Source organism: Ochotona curzoniae, unplaced genomic scaffold (assembly GCF_017591425.1).
Source record: "Ochotona curzoniae isolate NIBS_2020 unplaced genomic scaffold, NIBS_Ocur_1.0 contig_66, whole genome shotgun sequence".
In the NCBI taxonomy this organism is placed as follows: Eukaryota; Metazoa; Chordata; class Mammalia; order Lagomorpha; family Ochotonidae; genus Ochotona; species Ochotona curzoniae.
In genome coordinates, this window is record NW_024466512.1 from 7,691,595 (window position 1) to 7,709,333 (window position 17,739).

Consider the following 17,739-nt stretch of genomic DNA (forward strand, 5'->3'; position numbering starts at 1 on the left):
GGTCCCACTCAGCCGAATCCCTCCTGGACACACGGCGGTCCCACTCAGCCAAACCCCTCCAGGGAGCATGGTGGTCCCACTCAGCCAAAGCCCTCCAGGGAGCATGGTGGTCCCACTCAGCCGAATCCCTCCTGGACACACGGCGGTCCCACTCAGCCGAACCCCTCCAGGGAGCATGGTGGTCCCACTCAGCCAAAGCCCTCCAGGGAGCATGGTGGACCCACTCAGCCGAATCCCTCCTGGACACACGGCGGTCCCACTCAGCCGAATCCCTCCCGGGCACACAGCGTGAGCCATGCAGTCTCAGAATCTCCAGCTCAGGCTACAGGCTCCTCTGCCAGCTGGAGGTTGTGGATACCTGATTTACTTGTGAGTGTCAGCTTACACAGGACACTGGACCATGTCCCTCATCATTTGACCTGGAACCAGTCTATGAAGTTTTCTTTTCCTTCCCCAGGGTTAAGGTAAAAATGTATTCCTTAGTTCTTTGGTCTAACAGTTCCAGAAAAACATCAGCATATCCATGGCCATTATTAATGGCCAATTCATAGCAATATCTGGTGATACAGTTAAAGAAAGCTTCCTTTTTAAAAGACTTATTTATTTTTATTGGTAAAGCAGATATACAGAGAGGAGGAGAGACAGAGAGGAAGATCTTCCGTCCGATGGTTCACTCCCCAAGTGACTGCAATGGCCGGTGCTGAGCTGATCTGAAGCCAGGATCCAGGAACCTCTTCCAGGTCTCCCACACAGGTGCAGGGTCCCAAGGCTTTGGACTGTCCTCGACTGCTTTCCCAGGCCATAAGCAGGGAGCCTAGATGGGAAGCAGGGCTGCCAGGATTAGAACCAGTGCCCATATGGGATCCTGGTGCATTCAAGGCAAGGACTTAAGCCATTAGGCTATAGGAAGCTTCCTGTTGCACTTCCCCTTTCTCTGCTGAGGATGCCAAATAGTCCATTTGGTTTTGGTTTGCTTTCCAAGATTCTGAAATCAATTAGCTCAGTGTCTCAGAATGCTCATTTGTTGGCATTGGTTGAATTGCAGTTGCATCTTGATAAAGTCTTGATTAGCTGGCACTGTGTCTCCCACTTCACCTCTCCCTGGATGTCCTGGCTCCCGCTCTGTCCTTGTCCTCCTCACATCACCCCCGCACAGCTGCGTTAGGCCTTCCCACGGCACAGACCCCACAGTCTATCCTCTGCCTCCCTGTCTGTGGGTCTGCATGGGCATCAGAACACATGGTCCCACAAGCTGCCCTTTGGGACAGCACCATTTTGATGCAGACACACTTCTCTTGCCTCTCCTTTTTTGCCTAAAAGCAGGGATCAATTTCCCTTTGTGAAGATGTTACGCTCTTCCTATGTTAACAGGAGAGGGACTCATTCTTGGTGATGGAGCGTTGACATGGAAATGAGTCTGCGCAAACAAGCCTACTGAAACGATCCTTATCTCCCACTGCTTTCCACCACACATTTCCTCTGTTCTTCTCTCTCATAATTCATTGTCCTTTACAACTCAACTCACCTTCCTCCCGCTTTGAAATGAAGCACTAGATCTAAGTGCCTCTGTGAGCTTCATTTCTGCTTTGAAAACTTGTATCCATGTAAAGTACCATTACAATGTGTATTGTTTTTCTTCTATGAGTCCTTTTTCTTTCCCCCAGTAAATTTGCCATCATTAAACCTAAGAGGATACCAGGAAAGTTTTCTCTCCCCAACACTCCTCCTCACCCCCTCACACCTGCCTTCCCAGCTCTGGAACCCATTGAGCTCTCCTTGACTTTTGCAATTTTTCCCTCCAGTAGAAACAGCTCCATCTCTGCACATCTCATCTCCAGAGTTCAGCTTCCACGCAACGAGGAAGCCTTCCTCCTGCTGATCTGTTCCTAAATCTTCATTTCATCATTTTAATTGTTTTGCTTTGGCCAAGCCATTTTCACTAAGGTTACATTACGGGAAAGAATAGACGTGGTGTCTTGGGAAGATAGAGGGTTAATTAAATGGAGTACACTAAGCATGAGTATGTGGCAATGTTTAAGTACTTTTTTAAATCATTATCATAACCAAGTAAGGGCATATACTAAAGAAAATGACAACTACCTCCAGCAAGTTCTTCGATAGGGAAACTTTTAGGGTCAATGGCAATATCTATGTCATAACAGTTGGGTCAAAAACAAAGCAAATTCTGAAGCCATCAGTTCTCTTTTGGGGTCATCTTCTACAACTTTAGACAGACGAGTACTGATGACGGTTTGGAATTTCGTATTGGTTCTGGGTCGAGTCAGGTGTATGCTTGACATGTAAAATGTGTATGTAAGAGTTGACTCCTCTCAACTTCAGGAAACAGAGCAGTCATTAAGTTACTTGACAGGATCCCTTCCACTGAGGCTGCAGGAAGTCCTTTCCTTAACGGCTTTTTTAATATGTGAGGTCTCCAGAGTTCAGTTCATCTCCCAGGAGCTCACAGGGAACATACTGATTTTGGTTGCAAGGTTATTGTTTGGGAGGGTTTTTTTTCATTTTTTCTTGTAGTTGTAGCCTGACAGTCGATCAGCTGAATGGGTCACTGAACTGTCAGCGGAAAAAACTGTCAGTGTCCATTTTATCTCTTATTGCTAGGAAAGTTGCTTCATGATCAGTTCTTTCTGTGAAACCAGAATTTAGAAGCTGTTAAGTTTTTTACTTTCAAAATGCTAGCAGGGGACAATATCCTGGGGTCACATTTAAAGGTATTTTCAAAGCAAACATAAAAATGAGGAATAGTGGACCTGATGCAGTAGTCTAAAGCTAAATCCTCATCTTAAATCCACTAGAAACCCATATGGGCACCAGTTTACATCCTGGCTGCTCCACTTCCCATCCAGTTCCCTGGCTGTAGCCTTGGAAAGCAGCTGAGGATGACCCAAAGCCTTGGGACCCTGCATCTGCATGGAAGACCCTGAAGAAACTCTGGGTTCCTGGCTTAGGATTGTCTCAGCTCTGGCCACTGAGGTCACTTTGGGAGTGAACCAGCAGACGAAAGATCTTCCTCCCTGTTTCTCCTTTTCTCTGTATATCTGCCTTTCCAATAAAAAAAAAAAAGCTAAATCTTTTAAAATGGATGATAGGTTTCATTGTTCTTTCTTATCTCATTCTGCCATATCTTAGCTCAGTCTATATACTTCGAGAAAGTCTTTGGGAAGCACTGTATACAAATCATCACGGAGCTTGCTATACTCATTATGAAATCAGTATTTTTTAGGGGTTTCTTGCACCCTACTAACTTTAAAGCATTCTTTTGAATTACTCACTAGTGCCAGTAATAGAACCAACTGGTTGGGGCACTTAGGGTTACAAACACTGAGAGTAATGGAAATGGTTTTACAAACCCTAGTCGGTCTTGAATTGAGACTACAGCTTTCATTCTGTTTTTTGTCCTGGAAACATAGCTACCCCCTTGGTTCTATGCCCAATATATGCATTGCTAAAATGAATGATTACAGCATTCTATGTTTTCTTTCCTTTTATTGATCAGGGCAAAAGTTCAAGTGGAGGGGGAAGGAATGCCGAGAACTGGGGCATGAAGTAAATCAGAGAGGGAAGATCAGGGAGGAACTTTAGGTAAATAAGCAGGTGCACAAGTTCCAGGGCAGCTGATTTTTTTTTCTGCTTGCTACAGCTTCAGATGCCTTTTTAAGTTCTAAGACAGTCTCCAAAAAGTTCAGATTTACTTCTTGTAATGAGATGAATTTATTATCTCCTCCTTTTTATGCCTCAAGATGTCAGTGAAAAAAACTTTCCATGTCTTCATCTATTAAGATCCTAACCACCCCAATTTTGACCTAGGAAAAATTGGTTTGGGAAGATCAAAAACCCCTTGTTTTGAAACCTAAGATTTAAGCATGTTTGGCAAGTCTTTCCCATTTACTCAAATACTTGCGAGTAAACAGCATCATAATCACTACGTGTTAAGCAGCAGGTTGCCTGCAAGGAGGCTGGTTTTCCACATGATCTTTGGGTTTGAAATCTGTCAATTTTTTGTAAGAAGAGATTTGCTCAGAACCAAGACCGTGCATCACGGTTCTAAACGCTCTGCCTTAGGAACTATTTCCCCCTTCTGGATTCTTGGTTTTGTCTCCTGAGAACCTGGTGTTTCAGGGCGGTCTCAGAATGCCAAGTGATCAACTCTTACATGTGCGTCCTCAATGAGCCCATTTTAATGGCCTGGTTAGAGGTCCCTGCAGTGGTGCTTCATATCCTCGAGAGAACACCCCCTGTGACCCCCACTATGTCTCTGTCTCCCAGGGGCGGCCTTCTGGGAGCTGGGGCCCCTTCAGAGCTGACGAACTCAGTCTCATTTGTCCTAGATTGTCTCCTATTTTAATTAAACACAGGCAGTTGAGAGAATCAAAGTTACAGACCTCTTATACACATGGCTTACGAGTTGAAACAAAAATTCAAACTTCTAAATAAGAAAGACAAAAAACAGGATTAAACCCAGGTGACCACCTGCCAAAGAAAGGAGGCCTAAAGATGTTGGAGGTGTTAGCAGTGCACCTGGAGGAGCATCTTGGGGTCCGAGAGGCCCCAGGGACCTGTGCTAGTGCCAGGTGCTGATCTGGGTAACCCCTTTGCAGATCATAAATCCTCTCTGAGCTCCCCACTCAGCACCAACAAATTGTTAATGGAAACAAACAGGATCTCTGGAAGGGCTCGTGTGAGGCTTACTGGTTGTGGGGGTGGAGTCACTCAGGCCAAGGAGATAGAAGTCAGTCATTTGCACTGAGTCTTGGAAGCATCCCCAAAACAGCCAAATTCTGGTCAGAATGAACATGAGTAAAGGTCCACTTACAGTTACACAGTGAACATGCTTTCATTTGAACCAAAAAGGGAGGTCCTGAGGTAAAGGGGGGCGAGTGTCTCATAGGTTGGAGAACACGAAGAATTACAAAACCTGGAGAGATGGGTGCTGAAAAGCAGGTTGTCGGTAAACTTGGAGGACATTTCTGGAATAGGTAAGAACAAGTCCATAAAACGAACAAAGGACTATGCCAGCTGGCTCCAAACGACCCAAACCAAGCCAACCTCCCTGCACGGCAGTGCAGCCCCTTGAGTCAGGACGACCTAGCCGTGGGATGCAAGCTCTGTCCACCATGTCCACTGGGACGGTTCCCACTACACAAAAGGTGTGAAATGTTTCTAGGGAGGATGTGAACATGGTTCCCCCATTGCTTTCCTGAGAAACCCAGCAAACAAACATTACAACATCTTGGAGAGATTTGGCACTGTTGCCACGTGAGACGACATAAAGTGAATTAATTATTTAGCTATTTCCTGCAAAGCTGCTCAGAAATATCTCTGAGGCATCTGTGCTTAATTCTGCTAGTGGATTAGCAGTCCAATTTCTCCTTTTCATATTTGACTAATGTTTTTCCTTCTGTGTTTACTGCATTTAAACCCAACGCAGCAGCATGAAAGATGAAAGAAAGCATTCGGTTGTTTTAAATGCTAATTTCACCAACTCCATGATGGCTGCTCAAGGTGACTTCTTTAAAGAGGACATGACTTGGTAAATTTCTGACTCCCAGTGTAAACTGTTCAGTGTTCCATCCCCGGCCTCTTTAATACATGTGTTAATTTGATCAAGATTCGTGTGTATTGCAAACCTACAGAATCTGCACTTGCTTCATAACGGATAACAAAGAACTGAGCTGCCCCAGCTGTAGGCAACTGGTAGGATGCCTTGTACCTAGGCAGGAGCTACACTGATGGGAGAAGAGCAGACAGCAGCTTGGCAGGCATTCTGGGCCGGGTTAAAGCTTAGTGTTAACCACCAGTATGCTAGTGCAGTTGCTTATTCTTTTACTCTTTTTTTTTCTTTTAAAGACAAGTAGGGAAGGTGGGGAACTCTAGGCCAGGGCGTGTCACCCCGGTCCCATCCCCAGGCAGGGTGCCACAATGACCTGCGGAAGGGCCCTGGGGACGTATTGGCACAGGAGTGACTAAGGATATGTTTGATAGGAAAGGAATGAGTTCTGGAGTTTTCCACGAACCAGACCATTGAACTTGCAGGTAGGCAAGGGAACTGAGATGGAACGATTTAGGGAAGGACCCAGAGGACATGTTTGTGTCAGGCCAAGGCACCTGCCCATGGGGGAGACCTGGTCTGGGCTAAACAGCATTGCCCACCACGTACTAGCACTTGCCAAAGCTTATTTTATTGTGTTTCAGTGCTTAATTTTATACTTAATATTATTATAGTCATAACTAGGAGGGATACACACTTATGTAGTGCTCTGATTAGGTGGGGAGGGTCAGATACAGAGGAAAAGTAGGTGGATGTCTTATCTGCTCCAACAATTAGAAAAAAAACAAACAGCATCAATAAAGCTTATTAGAGGAAAGACTGTCACTGCTCAGGCAAAAAAATGCAGAAATTTGGAGAAGCACTATTTCACATGATGCTAGAAAATACATCTTGTATTGATCACGGTGAACATTGCCCCATTAAGGATATTGGTTTTGGAAAAGCATCTATGAAACTTGGCTCTGAACCCACTGGGATGTGTGCTCTGTCCAGATACTCTTCAGTGCCCTTAGCCGTTTTTTGTGGATGAATGTTACAAAGCTCAATTCATGCCCACTGCCCCATGCTCTGGGGACATTCATCTCATTTGGTCCAGGTTCCTCATGTCATGATGATGGATGAATGGGTCAACCTAGTTGGTGGTAGAAGAATTCCTAAAAGCCACTTCTGTACAAGGATAGCCAGCAACATTGGAACTGCACATAGATGTGGTCCCCTCACCCCAAACCAGATGCACCTACAACTCTACTTTCTTTTAGTCATATTCCCCAACTATCTGTGGTCCCAGCTATCCCTTTCAACCAAAGGAGATATGCAACAGAAGAAATTTTGAGGAAAAAGAGACAGAGATATTCGATTGTGATTTAATACCTCACGTCTATAAATTTTCTAACAACACTTGACCTTACTAGCACATTGGTAGAACTTCTTCTAGGTCTTTGGAAGGGACCCCTGCAAATGGGGACTCCAAAGCTTAAATGCCCTGTAGCTACACACATACACCTCCACAGGCACACAGCAGTAGGTGAGGGCTCACCTTACCTCTACAGTGTGAAGTGAAGGGGTGCTGGGCAGTGTGCTGATTAATCTTGTATGTGAACTGGACCAGGCTAAGAGATGCTGGGTAGCTGCTAAAACATTGTTTCTGGGTGTGTCTGAAACAGATGAACACTGGAAGCTATACATTTAGTAGAAAACTCTCACCACCCAATCAGAAGTAAGCCAAATCCCTGGAGGCCTGGACAGAACACACAAGGGTGCTGTGCAACATTCCGTTGGAGCATATAGTTCTATAAGATGCTAAAACTCAAAACAATGGTGGCCCAAATGTTTGAGTATAAACAAAACAAAGAGCTGGCTTTCTAGATTCAAATCCTGCCTCCACCAAAGACTAGAGGATTTTTCATATTGGACACATTTTATAGCCTTTCTGTGCCTCAGTTTTCTTTTGTTTAGAATAGGGATGACATTAGCTCCTGGGTTAGGACTCTGAGAAGGTGAGTAAATATGGTGCATAGAGGAGTGCGTGGCACTCAGGAAGCAGCAGGCATCTGGAAGCCCAGGAAACAGCTCCGATGTCTTATGGGAGGAGATGCATCCCCATGTCTGAAAGGCTGATTTGCCTTCAGTGGTAGAACAGAGGATGCTCATTCACGTTGGTAACAGGGTATCTTCTTCACTGAGCCTCCTACTTCTTCCAGAAACACCCTCACAGGGACACCCAGCCTGGACATCTAGGCGTTCCTGTATCTAGTTGTGTTGACACATTCCAGGCAGTGACACAGCCAAAACAAGTGAAGTGTCAAGTAAATCAGTGTCAAAAACAGACTATCCTTTCGTTTTAATCCAATGTATGCCCATACCCTCTGGCTTCCAGGCCTTGTCCATTCGTCCATCCATTCATCTGCTCACTCACGAACACTCTCCTTTCCATCTACCCACTATTCATCTTTCAACCACAAACTTATACACACACACACCTACTCACTAGACAACTGTCCAAACTTCTACCTATTGCCCTATTGATCCATCCATCTATACTTACCCCATCCTTATTATGCACCTGGAAGTACAAGGTATGATGGTTAGGCAACGGAAGTCCTTTCAAACCTTTTTACTTCTAATCACATTTGCTCAGTTTCACTGTATAGGGATGAATGTTATATGTGTAAATCCCTTGTTTCATTTATAATGTCATCCGTAAGACCATCGTTCAAGCATCTTTCTCTCCAGAGAGGCTTCTTCCTCCACACTATTTGCATTAGTTGTGCGTGACTAATTAACTTCTCTAATCACAATAAGCCTCCTATTCCATACTGTCAGGGTTGGGCAGAAATGCATCATAAGCCTTGTAGTGTCATTTGCTAAAATGTAATAAGGATATGATGGTTTGGGGTTATAATTTAGCCAGCAGCAAAAACACTTGTCCAGAGAGAGATGGATAAAAAAAATTCAGTTCAGTAGCAAGCAGGGGAAAAAAGCGACACGAATGCTTGTTAGAAGAGAAAATAATTGTTGGAAATATGTGCTGAGCTTATTTGCTCCATCTCTACAGCAGTATTTGAAGGAAGGAAAAACAGTGATAAATAGCTGACATCTAGGAAGGTCTTACTAAGTGCTGGGCTCTTTGCATTAATTACTTTACTTTAAATGAATTATGTTATTTAAATATCCCTGTACTAAGAGGTCATGGTGGCTGCTATCCTATTTTGTAGATAGGGAAACAGAAGTCACGGTAGCTGGGGTCCTCCAGAGCCCAGGCTTCCCCACCCTTTTGTAGGTGAAAAACAAAACTGGTCATTCCAGTAAGCAAGGCTAATAAAAACAAGGGAATCATGCCAACTAGAGCTCCTCTAGAATCCTCAAGGTTGAGCAAATCACACATGATAATAATGATGCAGAAAAGCAGACACTGTATTTTTCTTGGTATAATTTCCCAAAAGGACTGCCAGTCATTGTCACTGTACTTGAATGGATACCTGCTGATAGGTCTGTTGTGTCACAGTCCTTGAATCACTGATGCTGTCAGCTCCAGGCAAGAAAACGGTTGGCTGCCCTGGTCAGTGGGAGCACTCCTCTGCCCTCTCAGTGGCACTGGGTATCACCATGCCTTCTTTCCACCATCTGCTGTCATTCAGAAAGGATGAAAGGATGCCATTCTGAGGCTATACATGAGACCTGTACTGGGTCACAGAGCATCATGGAAATTTATGGTATCTTCTGCTCAAATGCAAATACCAGTGTGTTACAGTCACATTGCAGGTTTACCCTAGGCCTCTGGTTCCAACAGGGGACGTTAACCAATGTTACACAGCAAAGACGCCAAGTACCATTCAGATAAATCCCAAACATGCTCTCCTCAGGAGCTGCGCACACCAGTGGTGACAATCAGTTGCCTTGCTTGCTGAGTAGAGTTGGAGAAATGGTAACTACTTAGAAGTTATGTCTCCTCCAATGAAGACAATGAGCATATCCTTCCTGATAGAGAAAACCCCTATCTAAACATCAACATGCCCAGCTTTTCAGTGGATGCCAGCTCCTCTCTAGAATGAAGCATCCTATGGAACTAAAGTTGGAAACCACGACAGAATCTGGCTGGAACTGACTGCACACAAGTTTCTTCCAAGGAGCTAGAACATCATCTCCCTTGCATCTGTTGTGTCATGAAACAGGCAATGAAACACCCATTGGTTGAGCACAATGAACTTTTGGCACATGTGTCTTAATCAGTTCAGCCTGCTGTAACAAAACATTGATTGGGCAGCTTAAACCACAAACAGTCCATTTCTCACTGTCCTGGGGCCCGGGAAGTCCATGACCAAGGTGTTGGTAGGTTGTGTGTGTGGTTGGCAGGTGGCCGCCTTCTAACTGTGTGCCCATACAACATACAGAGCACTCTGCCCACGTTGCAGGCTCCACCCTCATGACCTACTGTGAAGCTAGATTACATCCCAAAGGCTCCACCTCGGAAGATTGGACCAGCAGGCAGCATGCCACACATTTTCATCTCAAAGCCATCAGCATCAATCTCAGCTTTGAAATCTGTGGAAATTTTGATTTTTCCCTGTCCAATAACACTTTAAAATGATCAATGCTCCTCCAGAGAAGTTGAACTCTTGAATCAATTAAACACTTCTTAGTGGTGGGGCATTTAAACAGCGCCTTATTTTGTGGTTTTTGGAGCTCTCATGTCTCTTGGGGTCTCTCAATGGTGAAAACACCCCCACCCCAAACCTCCTAAGAGCAGTCTTTAGGGCTGTTCTTTGGGGACAATCATGATCCTTGAATCTCCAGGAAATGGGATCTTTCCCTGTTGTCTTTGATGATTTAACAATTCTATAAATGAACCCAACAGGTATTTCTAGTGTCCAACAAGGAGGCAGTGAGGGGACATGAGGACCCAGCTCTGATCATCAGAGGTTAGACAGGAAGGGCTTCCCCTCACAGTGACACTCATGCGCATAGCTCCAAAGCACACAGAACAGCATCAAGTATTTCGTCCTGATTCTCTAGCTTCAGTGATTTGCAGACACTAAATATACAATCGATATTTGCTCGGGCACAATTCCTTCTATCTTTCCCTTTGCCCCTCTGGCAAGTGACTAAGTAAGTATATGGTGCCCTTTGGTTCTGTTCTTAAAATGCCTATATAAAATGCAGGTGAATGCTTCTATAATGTGACAAATGCAGGAGAAACAGGCTGGGCCTTCCCCAACCAGGATCCCTGTGCAAACGTGTTTGACTCTTCCCAGGATGGAGCCGCGAGATTCAGCTCTGCATTGCTGCAGCCTGCCCCTACTGCACTCCTTTCCACCCACGGCTACGAAGAGGACGGACCTGCAAACCAAGCACATCTATTCACGGGAGCTTCCACCTGTCACCTTCCTGGTACATCTTCCACTGTGAACATTGTTATCTGAATAAAGTCACTGAACAAAAGCAGCGAGAGGAAAAGACCACCTCTACTAAATGTGAAAATGTTGGAAATGAAAAAGGACCATTCACCCTCCCCTGACTTGTAATCCTCTGCCCAAGTAGCCAGTGCAGTGCATGTCCTTCCAGCAAAAATATCCACATGTAGAAATGAATGTTTTTGCATATGCTATAAAAATGCCCAGCTAGGTGGGGAGACAGGGTGGGCCAGTGGATATGCAAATAAAAGTGTAATTAGGGAATAAGATTTAATTGGTGTTATATCATATACACAAATACACACACACACATATATATACATTATTCTTAGATGTGCTGAAGATTATATCATATATAGTTGTAATGTAGTTGACTATTCGGGGGTAAAAGTTGCCATTTTAACCATGTTTAAGTGTATAACTCAAAACCATTAAGTCCATTATCCATTCTCAGTATTCCCCATAATTCCAGGCAGAAACTCCTAAATATTAAATAACAGTTCCCTACTTTCCCTTCCCCCAGGGCCCTCCACTTTCCATCTCTACAGTCAGGCCTGTTTCAGATAGGTGCCTATAATATATGTTTGTTAGTGTCTGGCTTATTTCACGTAAGCATGATGCCCCTCAAGCTTCACTGGTATTGCAGCTCATGTCAGAGTCCCTTCCTGTCAAAGTTTGGAGTATGTTCCATCGACTGTAAAAACCACATCTCACTTATCCATTCATCTGTTGGCTCCTTCCATCTTCAGATGGCTGCTGGAGATGTGGCTATCATACATGTGTGTGCCGAGTCCCTGCAGTTAATTCTATTGGATAAATGGCTGGGCAATATCCCCTGGTAACTTCATGCTTGCACCATTTTACCTTCCGCTGGCAGCGCTTAAGACCCACAGTTTCTCCACATTCAACCACACCTGTCCTTCTTCAATAAGTAGCTGTCCTGGTGGGAATAAAGTGGCATCTCACTGTGGTTTTGATTTGCAGTTTTCTAACAATGAGTGATGCCATGCATCTTTTCCTGTGCTTATTTACCACTTGCATCTCTTGCCTAGAGAAATGTATCCAGTACGTTGCCTATTTCTTAATTAGGTGATTTCTTCTTTTGGTATATACTTGCTTCTATTTACTGTTCAGTAATATTTTTAAAATTGAAATACCACGCATACAGAATGCCAAGATCAGTAGTGGCCTTTCAAAGTGAATGTATTCAAATGATCAACATCTCAATCAAGAGACAGAATACTGGGCCCAGCATTGTGGCACATCAGGTTAAGCCACCACTTGTGATGTCAGTATCCCATACGAACATCAGTTTGAGTCCTGGCTGCTCCACTTCCAATCCAGCTGCCCGTTAATGTTCCTTAGAATGTATCAGAACATGGCTGCAGTTTTTAAGAGTTCCAAGCTCCTGGCTTTGGTCTGGCCCAGCTCTGGCCACTGTAGCCATTTAGGGAGTGAACCAGTGAATAGAAGATCTCTTTATTGCTATGCCTCCTTCTACCTCTATTACCATGCCTTTTAAATAAAGTGATGAATCTTTTAAAAAGGAATATTACACAGTGTCCCCAAAGACTCACACATTCCCCACCTCAGCTATCATATCCCAACACAGCCCAGCCTCTTTCCCAGTGATTTAGTTTTGCAGCTTTAGACAACTGGCTCCACACAAGATGGTCACGACCACTTTGATCTCTGCTTCTTTTCATTATTATATTTTTAAAAGATATTTTATTTTTTATTGGAAAGGCACATTTGTAGAGAGGAGGAGAGACAGAGAGGAAGATCTTACACCTGCTGGTTCACTCCCCAAGTGGCCATACCAGCCAGAGCTGAGCCCAATCCTAAGTAAGCAGCCAGGAGTTTCTTCTGGGTCTTTCACATGGGTACAGGTTCCCAAGGCTTTGGCCCATCCTCTTCTGCTTTCCCAGGCTATAAGCACAGAGCTGGATGGGAAGTGGAGCAGCCAGGATATGTGGAGCAGCCAGCATCCATGTGGGATCCCAGCGATTGCAGGGGAGATTTTAGCCAATTGAGCCATCACACCGGACCTCTGCTCACTAGCATTTTTGTGTGAGCTTCATCCATAACCATTCAACAGAGCAGCAGACTGTCCATTTTCCTTGGTGCATGATATTCCAAAAGTATGATTACTACACAATGTGTTGACCTTACCTACTTGCTTTTTTGATCTTTGGGCGATTTCTGGTCTGAACTGACATAAACAGAGCAGTTAGGAACATCCTGACAATGTCTTTGGTCATTGGACATGGAGGCATGCCTACAAGGTGTGCACATACGGGAGCTGGCCTGTTGTGTTACACAGCATGCATTTGTTCAGCCCGGTCAGATGCCAGTTGCTTTCCAACACAGCTGTACTCATTTATATTCCAATGAATAGCATAATTTTTCCAGAATAAATATCCCAATTTATTTCAGTAGTCTGTGGCATTGATGTGCATAAATAAATCCTCTAGTCTCCTAATGAAAAACTCTTGGGTTGTTTACGGCTTTTAAGCTTTTACATTTTACTATTATAAACAGCACTCTGATGAGCATTCCTGCGCATTATTAGTTAAGCTTATCATTATTATCATTTGCAAATAATTAAATTAAAATGTTCAAATTACATTAAAAATTAAACTGAAATTATTCATTAAAAATTATTGTACATGATTAGCCAAGTTTTACCCTAAATGTAGGGTAAATTCATCAATATGAATTGTGCATTACACATTCTGATAGACATCGGCAAATTAACCACCACATGGTCACAGACAATTCCACTCCCATCAACACCCACAGCCTGGCAGTGCCTCCCTCCCCCGTCCCCAACAACACTCTTGCCCAACAATTCTCTCCAAAATGATGGGTGAACAATGGCATCTCTTTGTTGCATACATTAGCATCCTTTAACTATGGAGTGAGGTTCTCACTTTCATTTTTAACCTGTCACTGCAGTCAATGACAAAGAGGCAGCAACTTAGCCCAAAGAAGAAAAGAAGTCTTCCCACCCCATCAGTAACCTCTTGACGCAGGAACATGGAGGTCTGACCCACAGTGGAACTATCGGGCTCTGAAGTTCTCACAGTGTCTCTGGATCCTAACTCTGCTTGGCAGGCCGAGGCAGGTGGAAGCTGCTGCAAGCACCAGCACGGTGTTCCCCATGACCAGCAGCTGCTCCTCCTCCCTGTGTGTCTCCTGACAGTGTATTTATCACGTCTGGAGAGATGGAGATGACCATGGCTCCATCCCTGGCAGCACGTGTCTCCATGAAGTCTTGCCCTGCCCTGGGGCTGGATTCTACAGCGTTGCGAGGACTCTGGGAGTCAGTTCAGTGCTAGCTAGTTCTCTGTGTGTTGGCTTCCTGGGGCCCACTCTAACAAATGACTACAACCCAGTGACTCCAAAAACCAGTAATAGACTCTCACATAGCTCTGGAGGCCAGGAACCTAAACAACTCTGAGGGCACCAGTTGGGCTCTGTTCTCTCAAAGGCCCCAGGGAAAGTCCGTGGAATGCTTCTCTCCAGTTCTGGTGTCACTGCTCCCTCCTCCCTTCACCACACCCTTAGCGTCTGACATTGTCATATTGCACTATCCTGGTATCTGTGAATGCCAGGCCAATCCTAATGACCTCATCTTAACTTGATCCTATTTTCCACCTTCATAAGCCCTGGGGGTTAGGACTTCCATGTATTTGTTTTGAGTATACAAGCCAACCTACTGCAATGGCGAAGTCTGAAAACATGCCTCTAAAGTCTCCCCATTCCCACCCATCTCTCTCCTTACCATCAAATGATATGAGTCACTTTTCTAAGTTGTGGGCACTGCCCTACCTCCCCTGTCCTGGAAAGTCAGTCACAGCTCCACCCATACTCCTTACTGCTCCTCCATACTCCTTAGCACGGAGCCCTTCACTAATCCGCCCTTTCTCCTTTATTCCCTTCCACTGTCTCCCCATCCACACACCTTGCATTCTCACAATACCCAAACACACCATGACTTTGACTGTTGTTCCCATACCCGGAACATCTTTCCTTCATGCGCTCCACCTCCTGAACTTTACTCATTCCTCACACCCCAAAGTAGGTGCCACCTCCTCCAGTAAGCTTGCCCCAACCCTTCCTATAGGTTAATACCAATATCTCTCTGTGTGTCTCTCCCTCTCTCCAAGCCCAAGCCCTTGTGTCACTACCTTCTTCTGCCAATAGGCAGAACCTGATGTGTCTATCTTCCCTACCAAAGCACCTTCTTGAGCCAGGAACTGTGACCTTTTAAGTGAGCATCTAGCACATAGCAGGTGCTGTTGAGCTTCTCAAAGAGACATGAATAATTGTTTAAGGATGGTGGCATGGCATGAATCTCTTAACTGTTTGCAGCAGAGTATAGATGGCACCATCCCATGTGAGATGGGATCAACAGAACAAATAAGGATCTCCCTCTGGAGCTGATTCTCTATTCCACTGAGAAAGCAAAATACCCCTGTGCTAATCCCAGCACAAGTGAACACAAACCGACTCATTCTTTTCTGATCTGATAGGTCCACATTCTACTGTTTTAGAACCCAAGAACCTCAGCATGCTCATATAATCCCTTGTCATATAGCTCCTTGTCATCGAACTAGACAGGGCATGGCGTTTGCTGGTGCTTGGATCTGGAACTGAGTTTAGACAAAGTTACAAACGTTAAGCTTCTCACCCAGTGGCCCTTAGCAAGTCGGCTCTTGGTATCTTGATTTATCACAGTAATGAGAGTGAACTGGACGATTTATGACACATGTAATTCGTTTTAGAGACTGAGTTGAGTCCCCTGGGGAGTACTCAGAAGGTAGTCATTTGTTGGTGCAGAGAGCAAATCCAAAAGTTTGTCCCAGGAGTGCCGATGCTTTCAGATTCAGAAGCCACATCTTCCTTAGGGTGGAGTGGCACACGACATGTCCAGTCAGGGCCCAAAGTATGCCCAAGGGAGAGCTTGGGCTCCTCCATGTCCAATCTCCACCTCGTCTTCCTAAATGTCACCATTCTTGCTTAAGCTTCTGTTACCTTCACTTCTGAATTCATCATTGCATTGCACCTATTCCTAATTTTCTTTAAAAACCCAATCACTTTCACCCCTGTTGATTCCATTTCTATACCCTCTTCCTGATCCCCTGATTGCTCTGCCATTGACACTTTGGCCCTTCCTACACCACAAACATTACTCATGTTTAACATACACACATGTCTATATATACTCCTTAAAACCCAACCAATAGGGGCTGTGGCAAAGTAAGTTAAGCTGCTGTCTGCAGCGCCAACATCCCACATGGGTGCTGATTTGAGTCCCAGTTGCTCCACTTTGATCTAACCGGCTCCTAAATTTGCCTGAGAAAAGCAGCAGAAGACAGCTCAAGTGCTTGGGCCTCTGCACCCACACGGGAGACCAGCAAGAAGTCCCTGGCTCCTGGCTTAAGCCTGACCCAGCTACAGTTATTGCGGCCATTTCAAGAGAGTACAAGGTGAGAAATCTCTGTCTTTTTCCTTTCCTTTCCATCTCCCTCTCCTTCTTTCTGTGTAATTCTGCCTTTCAAATACTTTTTTAAAAAACCTTTTTCAAAAACCTCCAATAGCTTCCGTTTGGCATGGAGATGAAAACAGGAGTTGAAGAAATGCCTGTCTTTGCGGTTGTCAGAGGGACACACCAACACCTTGTACCAGAGCAGGGGAGCGCTCGGTTAGGGTTCACAGAAAGCCAGTGGTACTGACCATCTGACTGGTATAAAATAACCCAGTAGGCAACCCCTGCCACCCCCAGGACAGCGGGCAATGTGGCACAGGAGCCTGCCCCTACACCCTGCTGCACCCAGGACAGCAGGCAATGCAGCACACAAGCCTGCCCCCAACCCGGTTTGCACTAGTTGAAAAAGTTCCCCAGGTAGCTGGTGTGAAACTCTTCAGGGAGATTATAAGTGATTCGCCATTGGGATACTGAGGAATGTTTGCCAAGAATAATCAATTCCATCTCAACGCAGGTAGTGCCTCTCTTTACAGAATCACCTAGTTGTGTTCACTGGCTCTCCAGGCACCTATTTGAAGGAAGAGAAGTGATTTCAACTGAACAGAAAAGAATTATGGCATGCAGCCACGCAACTAAACCCAACCAAGCTACTCAGACATAAGTAAAAAGAAAGGTGTGTAGCAGCAACAGTGATGAAGATGATGCGGCAGATGATGGTATGCCATGCCAGGCACAGTACAAGCACCCCATTTGTCCTTTCAGTTGACTTTGAGTCAGTCAAAGCCCAGAGAGGAAATGATAGAGCTCAGCCTTAAATAGATCTGAGTTACTCAAGCAGCATGTGCCACAGAGGGCCCTAAACCAAGCACAATGCCCTCTTACTACTGGGGACATGCTGCAAGACCCCAAGTGGATGCCAACATCATAAATACTGAACGACATATACACTATGTTGTTGCTATTCAGACAATTCATAATAAAGCCCAATTTACAAAACAGGCAAGTGAGGGATTAGCAGGGGTCTGTCGGCATTCAGCACAAGTGTTGACTGCACCAGTGACTTTGCTCTATTTGCAGAGATGAAGTCAGAGGTCACTTAGCAACATGCAGCCACTCCGTTGAAATCGCAGGTCTGCTATAAATGAACACCATGTAGTTGACCCGTCCATTGGAGGGAGAACAGAAAGCATAAAAGGATTTCATCTATCAACTCTGGCTTTCCCCCCAAAGCAGGCAGTTCCAGGGACACAACCTGGGAATGTCAGCTG